General features: G+C 36.3%; 1 non-coding gene across 1 annotated transcript; it reads left to right on the forward strand.

Moving 5' to 3' along the window:
- The first annotated feature begins 9,916 nt into the window (after positions 1–9,916).
- On the forward strand, positions 9,917–10,023 carry LOC115935949 (U6 spliceosomal RNA). Its single transcript, XR_004071532.1, has one exon. It is a non-coding gene; the product is annotated as a U6 spliceosomal RNA (small nuclear RNA).
- Positions 10,024–14,002: the final 3,979 nt, after the last annotated feature.

Below are 14,002 nucleotides of genomic sequence, written 5' to 3' on the forward strand. Positions count from 1 at the left end.
TCCAAGATCAAGGTGTCACTGGGTTTGGTTTCTCCTTAATTCTCTTTTCTTTGCTTGCAGGTGGCTGCCTTTTCACTGTGTCTTCACATGACTTTTCATCTGTGTAAGAAAACCGCTGCATGTCTTTGTGTATTCAAATTTTCTTTTAAGGACAGCTGTCCTTAGATTGGATTAGGGCCCACTCTAATCAGCCTCATTTTAACTTAATTACCCCTTATATGCCCTATTTCCAAATATAGTCACATTCTGAGGTACTGGGGATTAGAGATTTAATATGAATTTTGGGGGAATACAATTCATCCCGTAACAGTGAGGAAAACATTTTAGGGGACATAAAGTAGTCATTTACTATTATTATCAACCATTACTAATTTTTCATCTAATAACAAGACCTTTCTCTCCTCGGAGGACCGCACTTCAGGCTTTATTAAGAGATTACTTCTATCTTCCCAAGAGTGGGCACATATCAAATATCTGGCCTATCAGAATACCAAATCTCTCTCGCTACAATGATTTCTTCTAGGTTAACACATTATTCAAGCTAAAATAGTGTGTGTCTTCATTGTCCCTTGTTAACTAGAACCATCAGGAAAGACAGTTCATTTAGAGAGATAAGTTTAGATTGTACATTGGCAATCAATAAGCACACGTCTATAATGCTTTCATTATAGATGTAACATGACAAAATTTTACATTTTGCTCAAGTTACAGGTTCAAAAAAGTGAGATATTCTCTAGAGAATATTTTTTTATGTGATCACTCAGCAATCTATGTAGCTTTCCTTCATCAACAGGAAGCTACCATGCTTCCCACAACAAGGAAAATGAAGGCTAGAGGGATGTGTACTGAATTCTCCATGCTTTAAACTGGAATTATTATTTCTCCTCACAGTCCATTGGCCAGAAATAGTCATATGGCCCCACTGCTACTAGAGGGCTGAGGAAGTTGGGGGAGCACATGGCTTTTGGATGAGAAATAAACATCTTTTCCACAAAGTTGATGAATAACATAAGGTGTAACTGCTGTATTTCATGGTTAAATGAATAAAGCAATTTTCATTAGGACACAATGAGGTCAATATGCAAAGAGAAGCAAAAATATGTAGAAAGGAAAGACTGAGGTTAAAGACAGTGGACCTTAGTTACTTTCTTTTAGTGTCTTAATTAGTGTTACCTTCTGAATAGAGCAGTTCTGTGAGCCAATAAAAAATAATTCTTATTATCAATATTATTTTATTGTTAGTTTGCATCCAAAAGCAACTGGTAGAGGTCTACCTCATGCGATATACTGATATTATTATTATTATTGTACATTATAATTATGTTTTATGTTTTTCTATTAAACTTAATTTGTGACACTTGCTTTGAATGTTTTATTCATATATTACAATGTTTTAAATTTAATATTTACCTTGTTTCAGGGCTTATCTCCCTTTTTTTGGAACATTCTCAATTTGTTATATATCTTTTGATTTGGTGAAACCTTCCTCATTCTCCATTTTGTGCTTCTGGTTTGGAAACAATGCATTTATTTTTATTAATGTAGTGAACACTATAAAGTCTTTTTTTAATTAAATGACTACAGAGTAGAAAATCAATTTCTTGATTTTTATATCTGAAAATGAAATGGCTCTAGAGTGTTTTAATCATTTTTCAGTTTCTACATTAATTTTGTAAAGTATTTTACTCATTTGAAGTTTTATCATTAATTTACCTTATGCTTAGCATTTATTCAGAATGACCATGTTTGCAAATAACTCTACCCAGTTGTTTTTATGTTTATTCTTTTTTATATCACTCCTTTTCTTGATTCATGTTCCTAAATTCAGCTGTAGTGTTGTAAACTACTTAAGTCTGAAAAATCTTATTTCACCTATACTCATTTCAGAAGTTTAGGCTGGGTGCGGTGGCTCACGCCTGTAATCCCAGCACTTTGAGAGGCCGAGGCGGGCGGATCACGAGGTCAGGAGATGGAGACCATCCTGGCTAACATGGTGAAACCCTGTCTCTACTGAAAAATAACAAAAAAATTAGTCAAGCATGGTGGCTGGCGCCTGTAGTCCCAGCTACTCCGGAGGCTGAGGCAGGAGAATGGCGTGAACCCGGGAGGCAGAGCTTGCAGTGAGCCAAGATGGTGCCACTGCACTCCAGCCTGGGCGACAGAGAGACTCCATCTCAGGGAAAAAAAAAAAAAAAAAAAAAGTTTAACTAAGCTTAAGATTTTGGGTTGGGCCAGGCGCGGTGGCTCACGCCTGTAATCCCAGCACTTTGGTAGGCGGAGGCAGGCAGTTCACGAGGTCAAGACATTGAGACTATCCTGGCCAACATGGTGAAACCCCATCTCTACTGCAAATAGAAAAATCAGCTGGGCGTGGTGGCGCATGCCCGTAGTCCCAGCTACTCGGGAGGCTGAGGCAGGAGAATCACTTGAAACCGGGAGGCAGAGGTTGCCGTGAGCCGAGATCACGCCACTGCACTCCAGCCAAGTGACAGAGTGAGACTGTCTCAAACTAAAAAAAAAAAAAAAAAAAAAAAAAAAAAAAAAAAAAAAAAAAAAAAAAAAAAAAAGATTTTAGGTTGATGGGTGTTTTTACATTATTACTTTCTGATATTAATAGTTCTCTGCTTTTTTTAACCGTTCTCAGGTGCCAATGGGAGATTGTTATATACTATATAGCCAGTCAAAGTGGTAGGATTGGAAGCCATGTGTGTAATGTCACAATACCATACTGTACATGTTAAGCACATGTGCCATTCAGAGAATCGTAAGGATTCTTGGCCAAAAAGATCTAGATAGAAACTGAAGTCTATGCAGAAAAGTTAATAAAGCAAACCTAAGGCTGCTATGTTTAGAAATGCCAGCTTGCAAGGTTAACCCTTGGCTGGCATCTGGAAACTTGGCTGGTAAACAGTTTCATACATTGATATAAAACTTACCCTAACTAATAAGAGTGGCTTGCTGTGCCTAAACTATTTGTACAATGTGGTTGATGGTAAAAACATGCTTTCTTTCTGGGAGTCTAGAACTTTGATACATGCTAGGCAGGTAATACCTACATAAGCAGACCCCAATAAAAGCCTTGGTTACCGAGTCTCTAATGGGCTTCCTTGGGCAGAAAATTCCCACAGCTGTTGCTGCATTTTTATTGCTGGTTGAAGTGTGTGCTGTCTGTGACTGCTCATGGGAGGAAGAAAACATGAGACCTTTAAATGGACTCTTCCACATGTCTTTTTCTCTTATGATTCAGCTGTATATCTTTACTATAGCACATTGCTGTAATAAATCTTAGCCAAGAGTGTAACTATATGGAAGAGTATAACATTGTAATTCAGTATAATAGCAAAAATTATTTCTTATATAAGTATTGTGCTATATAAGCAAACATGAATTTTCTAATTTTAATGAGGATAATATCTTTTATCTAATAAGTTTATCATGAAGTCTACATAACATATGAACATGTTCTGTCATTTAGTAGCTATAAATGAATTTTCCTTTTATTTCTCTCAAGCAAGTCTATAAGACTAAAATTAATAAAAAAGTAAATAAAAATGAATTGTAGGGAAAAGTTCACTTGAAATACATGGAATTCCAATCAAGTGTTACAGGTTTGAAAGTGACTTTGGTGAAAAAGAAAAAGTGTGTTATACATTGAGTAAGGAGGAATTCTATTTAAACAAAATATTCTTCAAAATATAAGGTTATAGTGATACAATGGAAATAGAAAAGGAGATCATAGTTACTGAATCTAAGGATACAAAGGAGATAGAAATGTAATAAAGTGGTGCTTATTCTAATCCCCAATGGTCTCTTTCTACAGGGGAAAGGCACATAAAATCACCAAAAACCAAATCAACCTCTCTCTCTAATTTCAAGGGAATTTATTGGTATTAATAGGGCACATCGTACCCTCAGTAAAACAAAAATAAATTGTACACTGTGAGAATTAGGATCGCCTTAAAGATAAGTCAGTATACTTTCTCATTTATCATGTAAATGATGCTATATTTCTTCAAAGATGTACAACCTGTATAAACAAACTACTGACGCTATCATATTTGTCTTCCTTATTTATACCTGCACTGAACTAGCAAGCATTTTTTTTAGGCATCTGTGGGGCTGAGTATTAACATTTGCTTAAATCAGTAAATGGATTAATTATGTAGTTTTTCTTGCCTAATGGTTGGCTGGTGTCAATAAATTCTTCTGTCTCTATTGCTCGATTATTGAAGATAAAGTTATTTTTGATTCCTGACTTAATGTGGAGAGGTCTCACATTAGTTTCTCCAATTTGCTAAGTTGAAATCCCACTCCGTAGTGGGATTGGTATCCAGGGAACTGCTAGGATTAAGGATTCAGAGCACTTCCAGAGCAGCTCTGGCTTTGGTGTGCCCTTTTGCATTCTAGTTCAAGGTGTTAGGTTTATAGTACTGTTTTTGTTTTCCTTTAGGTTTGTTGAAGATTTTTGTTGTGGTGGTTGCTGTTGTTCATTGAAGACTTGCTTTATTTTCGTGAGAGCTCAATAATAGTTTTAAAAATGCATTCCTTCTAACTAAAATAATATTTGCATGTTTTACGGGATCATATCAGAATATCTACCCTTTGTAAATTGGATTTGAATAGTCAGTAGAATTTTTAAAAACTTATGTAGTAGTCAAACTTAAATTATTTTTTAAAAATTTTAAAATAAAATCTCCATTAAACACTGATGAAGCCCACATTACTTTTAAATTTAATTTTCAGATTTTCAGAATAATATATGAACAGCTTAAGAATCAAATATTTCTATTAAACTGATAAAAATAAAAAGTAAAGCATTAAAAACAGTGTCTCATCACCACTTATTTCTCAAGTCATGCTTCTCAGAGGTAACCAAACTCTTTAAACTTTTAGCTTTTCCATTCATTATTAACCTCCACACCTTAAAATACTATTTGTATCATTATTTCATGATTTATTAATTGTATAAATTAAACTTGACCTCTTACTATGGATGGTAAGGAATAGGCTTTCACAATAAGCTCCATTTTCAACAATCATGTTAAAGTTTTAATTTTGATGAAAACTATGTTCTGTATTTTCATTCTAATTTTGTAACTATTGTTTTGAGTACCTTAGATTTTATAAGTGTGTTTGCTGCCCTGGCACTTTAAATAAATATTTTTAATCACTGGTGTTCTGAATTGTTATATTGAAGCACCAGAGATGATCAGGTTTGTGGATGGATTTTTAAAACAGATAATTCTGCGAAAGTCAAAGGAGAACAAAAAGAAGGATGTGGCTTGACATGTAAATTCTGTAGGGAAGGAAGATGATGAAGCAGCTCTTGATGCAGGAGAAAGCAAGAAAAGAAAGGAGGTGTCAGTTTGATAAAGGTTCACCATTTGGATAGGAGAGAATTAGATCTCATGAGCCATTAGAATGAGCACTAGAATGGGTGAAAATAAAAAAATGATAGAATGCTTAATTTCAACATTTTATATTCTTTATAAAGAACCTACTAGAATAACTGTTGTATGCCTACCTAATATGGTGATATAATACACACAAATACATGTGTATGTATGTGTGTATAAATATATGCTATCAACAATATAATCTTCCTGTTTTTAAAATTGATGAGAGGCCAATAGAATTTTAATAACAAGTTCAAAAATAGATGAAGAAAATCAGGATACTCTTCGTTAATGGAAATAACTTTGGAGTGACTGAAAGAATTTTTTTGTTGTTGTTTTTATTATTGGTTTTGTTTTCTCCAGTTTCATTGGGTGTTTTGTGTGTTTTTGTTTGTATTTTTGTTTTGTGATATATAACTCCAAACACTGCCCAAACAGGTTCAATTATGTTGAACAGAGCTTATTTTCACCTCCCAATAATGGAATTGCGTGCACATCAAGATGGGAAATGGGGAAAGCCAAATTGCTTTGTATGATAAAGTGAGAAGAGTCTAAACCATTGAATAAGGACAGGGATCTGGGAGGGAGAGGAGGTGGGGAGCCAGAGGGGTGAGGTACTGTGTGGGAGGAGGGCAGATAATAGCCCTCAGAGATACAGTAGTGCTAAACAAGTCAAGAGATAACAGTCACAAAGATATGATCTGTAAAACGTTTGTGTGGAGATACACTATTCACTACTCACTTTCATTGTCACTCCTAAGGTATTTTTAGAAAAGCAACAATTTTTGTTTAATACAAATTAGATCTTCTAGACAAACTATAGGGAAGCAGGTGTCTGTATCTGAGTGGTTCTAAAACACTTCAATATTTTTACATTTCAGCCACACACATATTTGCCCTTATATTTTTGTCATAAATATACATGTAGCATAAAATTTCCCATTTTCACAATTTTTCAGTGGCATTAATTATATTCAGAATGTTGTGCAACCATCACCACTATCTATTTCTAAAGATTTTTATCGCCCCAGAAGGAAACTCTGCACACATTAAGCAATAATTCCTCAATCCCTTCCTCCACCATCTCCTGGTAACTTCTAATCTACTGCCAAAACAGTGTGATTTTGCTCCCCAGAAAATATTTGACAATGTCTTGAGACTCTGTTGGTTGTCACAGTGAGGGAATAGGGAGGTGCTACTGTCATCTTATTCCTGCAGGTAGCAGTATGCTCCATCTAATAGGATGCTGCTGCTTGAGGTCAAACCTTGAACTGTAACATTCAATCAGAGCCTTCCAAAGATCCGTCATTGTTCTCCATATCAGTCCTAACAGAAAGAACATGGCCCAGAGCCACCTCATACAAGAAGGGGATCAGTGAACAAATTGTGGACACACTTTCTTATCCTATAGGCGTACTGAATTTCCTAAATATTATCATCCCTAACCAGTAGGTCACTGTGTTTGAGATTTTACTCTGGATCCTTCTGCCACACCCACATAGATAGACTGTGAGATGAAGAAGATTCTGTGCCCTGTTGAAAAAAGGGCTGATGACCAAAAATCAGTAGATAATCCCTTCCAGCAAACCATTAAAAATATTTTTGCATTATTCAAAGATTAAAACAGTAGAAATTATATTATCCTTTTAAAAATAAGTAGGCATTTATTTATAGTTGTTATATATCCATTTATCGATTTCACTGTAATCTATTTCAGTTCCACTGAGGTCCACTAAAAATAATCTCTCCTGGCTGGCCTCCTCTTTGTCAACCATCTCACTGAGTGCTTTGGCTTGCCCATTTCAGCCTCATCAAAGAAGGGAGACATCTTCAAGTGCAGCTTGCCTATCAAGAAGTTGATAGAAATGGCTTTAGGTGTTCCTACTATAGTCAAAGTATCCTTGGAAAAATTTAAGGACAAACACTCAACTTCTCCTTAATACTTAGTTATCTGGAAAATCACAATAAGGTCTTGTGTGTGGTCTAGGGACTTCACTGAGCAGAGAATGCAATGCCACACACCACTCACGTGCTGACTGAGCAGGATACAGGACACTCATGCTTTAAAAAACAGCCTCTTGATGGCATAATTCTTCATTTGGATACAGAGCCCCAGCCCAAGTCCCAGCTGCAGGCCTACCCATTACATTGCTTCTAGCCTCAAAATGCTTGGCTGTTAGTCTCTGAATCTCATCCCCAGAGTGAGTTTACTTGGGCCGTGGAAGCTTCCCAGGTGTTGGGTGCTGATAGGAAAGCCAGAAAGAGTAGGCTGTGCCAGTAGGAGCATCCTAAGCTTCAGGCTACAAGGAAAAGCTAGAAAAGGCTTGTAGTTTTAATAGCTGAGAAAGAGGATGCTAGGTATCTCAAGGTAGGAAAGCATATCTGTGGACAGAAAGGACTGTAGAATAGCCAAATCAGAGGGAAGGGGCACTCTGCCTAGTTCAGTGAATGGCCTGAGACAACTGGAAGCAAGACCCCGCTAGTCCTGCCACAGTACACACAGGCTCCTTTTCAAAAGGAAAAAGGGAAGCAAAGATAAGGAGGTGTTTTCCGTGGCTTTGTCCTGAGAACAAAGGCAAGAGGCAGGAAGGTTCATTACAAATAGATGAATCAGTACCAGCCCCTGTGCTAAGTCCAGGCCCAGATGAAATTGGGGCTGATATTGTAGACTCGATCCTGCAGCTCAGGGGCACATGCAAGGCTTTGACCTGATTTTAGAAGAATAACATGGGCTTAGGCAGAGATATCTACCATGCCTGAAAAGACACGAGGAAAAATTCCACCTCCAGGCAGAGATTTTAAGTGAGAATTCCTGATTTGGCACGGCTCCCTTCTATCCAGATGAAAGAAAAGTTCGGAAAAGTACAGCATCACAATACCATTAAAGATCAGAATGCAGGTTCTGAAGGCTAGAGTAATCTTAGCAGGCACAAGGGCTTCTGAAACCATAAGAGATGTTCCTTATGTAAATCCACCAGATTCACTGATCAGTCCGTCTGTCAGATTTACTCCCCTCCCACAGTCTCCTAGTTTGCTTCTGCAGGAGCCAAGATCTCCAACATTGGACTGGAGAAACTGGGTTACTCAGTCTACTTTCCTACTTGGCCAGGTTTTGTTTTGGGAGATATTTTGCAAGTAAGTCAGAAATCCAATAAGGAAAATCTCTAGCATCAAGATTTTTTTTTTCTAGAAAATGTAGAGATGACTCTGGAAGCTAACTGGTTGAGTAATTTTTTATAGTTTAAAGTCACTGAGATTTGTGCTAATTTGTTATATAGCAAACAACTATTACACCAAACACCCAAACAATTAAAACAAATCAAAACAAAACAACAGCTCATCCTTCTTCATTCCGCAACTCCTCTACATTTTGTATTTGTTAATATAATGGGAGATGCTTACTCAATTTATAATTCTTAAATGTTACTTTTTGAGTGGGCTATGAGTCAACCTTCAGTCATTCTGTTAAATTGTGTCCAGTGTAAACCATATTTGGCAGCTGATTTGGTTTGACTGTGTCCTCACCCAAATCTCATCTTAACTTGTAGTTCCTGTAATCCCCTCATATCCTAGGAGGGACCTGGTGGGAGGTAATTGAATCATGGGGGTGGTTACCCTCATGCTGTTCTCGTGATAGTGAGTTCTTACAAGATGTGATGGTTTTATAAGGGGCTTTTCCCTCTTTGCTTTGCACTTCTCCTTGCTGCCACCATGTGAAGAAGAACGTGTTTACTTTCCCTTCCACCATGATAGTAAGTTTCCTGAGGCCTCCCCATCCGTGATGAATTGTGAGTCAATTAAATCTCTTTCCTTTATAAATTACCCAGTCTCAGGTATGTCTTTATTTGCAGCATGAGAACAGACTAATAAAGCAGCAATGCCTCAACGTATTGACAGATTATTAATAATTTTATATAGTAACTGTGAAATCCTTAGTTCTTCTCCTTTTGCTTAAATTTGTTTGAATAGATTATTGAAGTTTTTTGGCTTTTGTTTTGTTTAAGATGAACAGATTGTTGGACAATATGCTGGAAAATACTTGTCCCTGAGTAAAGGAAGAGTCATTCTTAAAGAACCTCAATCCTGATACAACATTCATTTTGTGTGTGTCTGTGTGTGGTTAGTGACAACACTTGAAGCCTACTCTCAGCAAATTTCACATACCCGATACGTTATTATTAACTACAGTCACCATGCTGTTCATTAAGTCTCTAGTACTTATTCGTCTTATAATTAAAGGATTGCAATATTTTACCAATATCTTCCCTTTTCCTCAAGACTAGCCCCTGGTAACTATCACTCTACTCTCTGTTACTCTGAGCTTAGCTTTTTGGTTTTTAGATTCTACATAAAAGTGAGATCTTGCAGTATGTGTCTTCCTGTTTCTGGCATATTTTCACTTAGCATAATGTCTTCAAGGTTCATGCTAAGTTTGCAAATAGTGAAACTTCTTTTTAAGGCTGAATAATTATGTACTTTCATTGTATGTGTATACACACACATGCACACACACATATGTAGTGCTTGCTTCAGCAGCACATACACTAAAATTGGAACAATACAGAGAAGATTAGCATGGCTCCTGAGCAAGAATGACACTCTAATTCGTGAAGCATTCCATATTTCTTTTTTAAAGATCTATTTAAAAATTTTTAAAGTATATGCAAAGCACATTTTCTTTATCCATCCATCTGTCGACAGATAAGCACTTAGATTGTTCTCCTATCTTGGCCATTGCGAATAATGTTGTAATAAACATGGGAGTGCTGATATTTCCTCTAGATCCTGACTTTAATTTTTTTGGAATGTATACCCAGAAGTGAGATTGCTGGATCATATGGTACTTCTATTTGAATTTTTTGAAAAACTTCCATACTGGTATTTTTTTTAATTTTTATTTTTAATTTCAATAGGTTTTTGGGGAACAAAATAGTTTATTTTTTCTCTTCCTGGCACTGGCTGCCAGAATGATCACTTATAGAGAGGCAATGTGATGATTGTGAAACTATCACCCAATCGCCTGACATTCCTGGTAGGTGATGGGGTGGGGAGCCCCCTTTTGCCCTGCTCATGCCTGACTACCTATAACAGTTACATGGATAAGCTTTTCAGTGGTGATTTCTGAGACTTTGGTGCACCCATCACCTGAGCAGTGTATGCTGTACCCAGTGTATAGTCTTTTAGCCCTCATATCCCTTCCCACTGTTTCCCCCGAGTCCCCAAAGTCCATTGTATCATTCTTATGCCTTTGTGTCCTTATAGCTTAGCTCCCACTTATGAGTGAGAACATAGGATGTTTGGTTTTGCATTCCTGAGTTACTTCATTTAGAATAATGGTCTCCAATTCAGTCCAGGTTGCTGTGAATGTCATAATTTTATTCCTTTTCATGGGTGAGTAGTATTCCATGGTGTGTGTGTGTGTGTGTGTGTGTGTGTGGCATTTTCTTTATCTACTCATTGATGGGCATTTGGGCTGGTTCCATATTTTTGCAATTGCAAGTTGTGCAGCTATAAACATGCATGTGCAAGTACCTTTTTGTATAATGACTTCTTTTCCACCTAGTAATGGAATGGCTGGATCAAATGTTAAGTCTATGTTTAGTTCCTTAAGGAATCTCCACACCACTGTTTTCCAGAGTGGTCGTACTAGTTTACATCCCCACCAGCAATGTAAAAGTGTTCCCTTTTCACCACATCCATGCCAACATCTATTATTTTTTTATTATGGCCACTCTTGCAGTAGTAACATGGTATCACATTGTAGTTTCCATTTGCATTACCCTGATAATTATTATACTTTTTTAAATAATGGCTATACCAATTTACATTCCCACCAACAGTATATTAATACAAATGTTTCCTTTTTTCCATATCCTTACCAACATGGATCTTTTATCTGTTTGATGATAGACTTCCTAATAAGTGTGAGGTGATAGCTCATTGTGTATTTCTGCATTTGCATTCTCATGATGATTAATGCTATTGAACATCTTTACATATACCTGCTGGCCATTTGTATGTCTTCTTTTTTTTTTTTTTCTTTTTCCTGAGACAGAATCTCATGTTGCCACCCAGGCTAGAGTGCAGTGACATGATCTCAGCTAACTGCAACCTCTTCCTCGTAGTAGAGGTTCTCCTGTCTCAGCCTTCCAAGTAGCTGGGATTACAGGCGTGCACCACCATACCTGGCTAAATTTTGTATTTTTAGTAGAGATGGGGTTTTACCACGTTGGCAAGGCTGGTGTCAAACTCCTGGCCTCAAGTGATCTGCCTGCCTCAGCCTCCCAAAGTGCTGGGATTACAGGCATGAGCCATCACTCCCGGCCTGTATGTCTTCTTTTGAGAAAGGTCTATTTAGGTCCTTTGTCCATTTATAATCAGTTTGTTTTCTTGCTATTGAGTTGTGTAAGTTCCTTATTAACTCCTTATTGAAATCATGGCTTACAAATATTTTCTTTTGTTCTGTAGGTAACTTTTTCATTTTGTTAATTGCTACTTTTTTATGCAGAAACATTTTAGTTTGATGTTTTCCCACTTGTTTATTTTTTTTGTGTTGTCTGATATTTTACTTTGGTATTCAAAATATTGCCAAAGACAATGTCAAGGAGATTTTCTCCTATGTTTTCTTCTAGGAGTTTTAAGGTTTCAGGCCTTATGTTTAATTCTTTAATCCATTTTGGGTTGATATTTGTGTACAGTGTAAGTGAAGCATCCAATTTTATTTTATTTTTGCATGTGGATTTCTAGTTTCCTCAACAATCATTTATTAAAAATTTTATCCTTTCCCTATTGTATATTCTTGATGCCTTTGTAAAAAGCTACTTGACTATATTTGCATGATTTTATTTCTGGGCTATCTATTCTGTTTCGTTGGCCAAGGTGCCTGATTTCATGCCAGTACCATACTATTTTGATTACTACAACTTTGTAGCAGATTTTAAAAATAAGGTAGTGTGATGCCTCATGCTTTGTTCTTTTTGCTGAAGATTGATTTGGCTATTTGGAGTCTTTTGTGGTTATAGGAATTCTAGGACTGTATTTTCTATTTCTGTGTATTTTCATCTGGTAAAAAAAGCTTTTAATGGTTTACTGACTGAGGACAATCCACCCCTTCTCAATCTAGAACCTGCAATGTTATATCATTGCAGACACAAATGATATAACAAACACAGTGAAAACTAATAAAAAACATACACTTTAACTTTGTTCTTCCACTTATTAACTTTTTCTTGTTTCTATTTATATCTTTTTTTATATACTTTAATTTCTAGGGTACATGTGCACAATGTACAGGTTTGTTACGTGTGTATACATGCGCCATATTGGCTGCACTATATCATAAAATGTTGCTGTTATTATTTTTGATCAGTTCAGCTTTTAGTCTTTCTACTCAATATATGAGTAGTTTACACACCACAATCACAGTGCTATAGTATTCTATTTTTCTGTGTACTTACTATTACTAGCAAGTTTTGTACCTTCAGATGATTTCTTACTGCTCATTGACATCCTTTTCTTTCAGACTGAAAAACTCCCTTTAGTATTTCATGTAGAACAGATAAGGAGTTGACAAAATCTCTCAGATTTTGTTTTTCTGGTCTTTATTTCTCCTTCATGTTTGAAGGACATTTCTGCTAGATATATTATGTTAAGATAAATTTTTTTTTCCTGTGGCACTTAAATATGTCATGTCACTCTCTCAGCCTGTAAAGTTTCCACTGAAAAGTCTGCTGTCAGACTTATTAGAGCTTCATCATGTATTACTTGTTTCTTTTCTCTTGCTGCTTTTAGGATTCTTTCTTTATCCTTGACCCTTGGGAGTTTGATATTTCTTGAGGTAGTCTTATTTGGGTTAAATCTTTTTGGTGTTCTATAACCTTCTTGTATTTGAGTATTGATATCTTTCTGTACGTTTAGGAACTTCTCTGTTATCACTTTGAATAAACTTTCTACCCTTATCTTTCTGTCTACCTCCTCTTTAAGGCTAATAATGTCTAGATTTGCCTGTTTGAGGGTATTTTCTAGGCCTTGTAGGCAGACTTCGTTATTTTTTATGCCTCTTGCTTTTGCCTTCACTGACTATTTTCAAAAGACCTGTCTTTAAGCTCACTGATTTTTTTCCTCTGCCGGATCAATTCTGCTGCTAAGAGATTGATCCATTTTTCAGTATGTCAATTGCACTTTTCAACTTCAGAATTTTTGCTTGATTTCTTAAAATTATTTCAATCTCTTTGTTAAATTTTTCTGATAGGATTCTGAATTCCTTTTCTTGTTATTTTGAATTTCTTCATAGTTCCTCAAAACAGCTATTTTGAATTCTCTTTTTGTAAGGTCACATATCTGTCTCTCCAGGGCTGGTCCCTGGTGACTTATTTAGTTCATTTAGTGAGATCATGTTCCCCTGGACGGTCTTGATGCTTGTATATGTTAATCATTCTCTTGGCATTGAAGAGTTAGGTAATTATCATAGCCTTACAGTCTGGGCTTGTTTGTACCCATGCTTTTTGGGAAGGCTTTCCAGATATTTGAAGGAACTCGGGTGTTGCAACCTATCAATTTTTATTTTAGATTCCTGATGTACATGTGCAGGATTGTTACATGGGTAT

Source organism: Gorilla gorilla, chromosome 13 (assembly GCF_029281585.2).
Source record: "Gorilla gorilla gorilla isolate KB3781 chromosome 13, NHGRI_mGorGor1-v2.1_pri, whole genome shotgun sequence".
In the NCBI taxonomy this organism is placed as follows: Eukaryota; Metazoa; Chordata; class Mammalia; order Primates; family Hominidae; genus Gorilla; species Gorilla gorilla.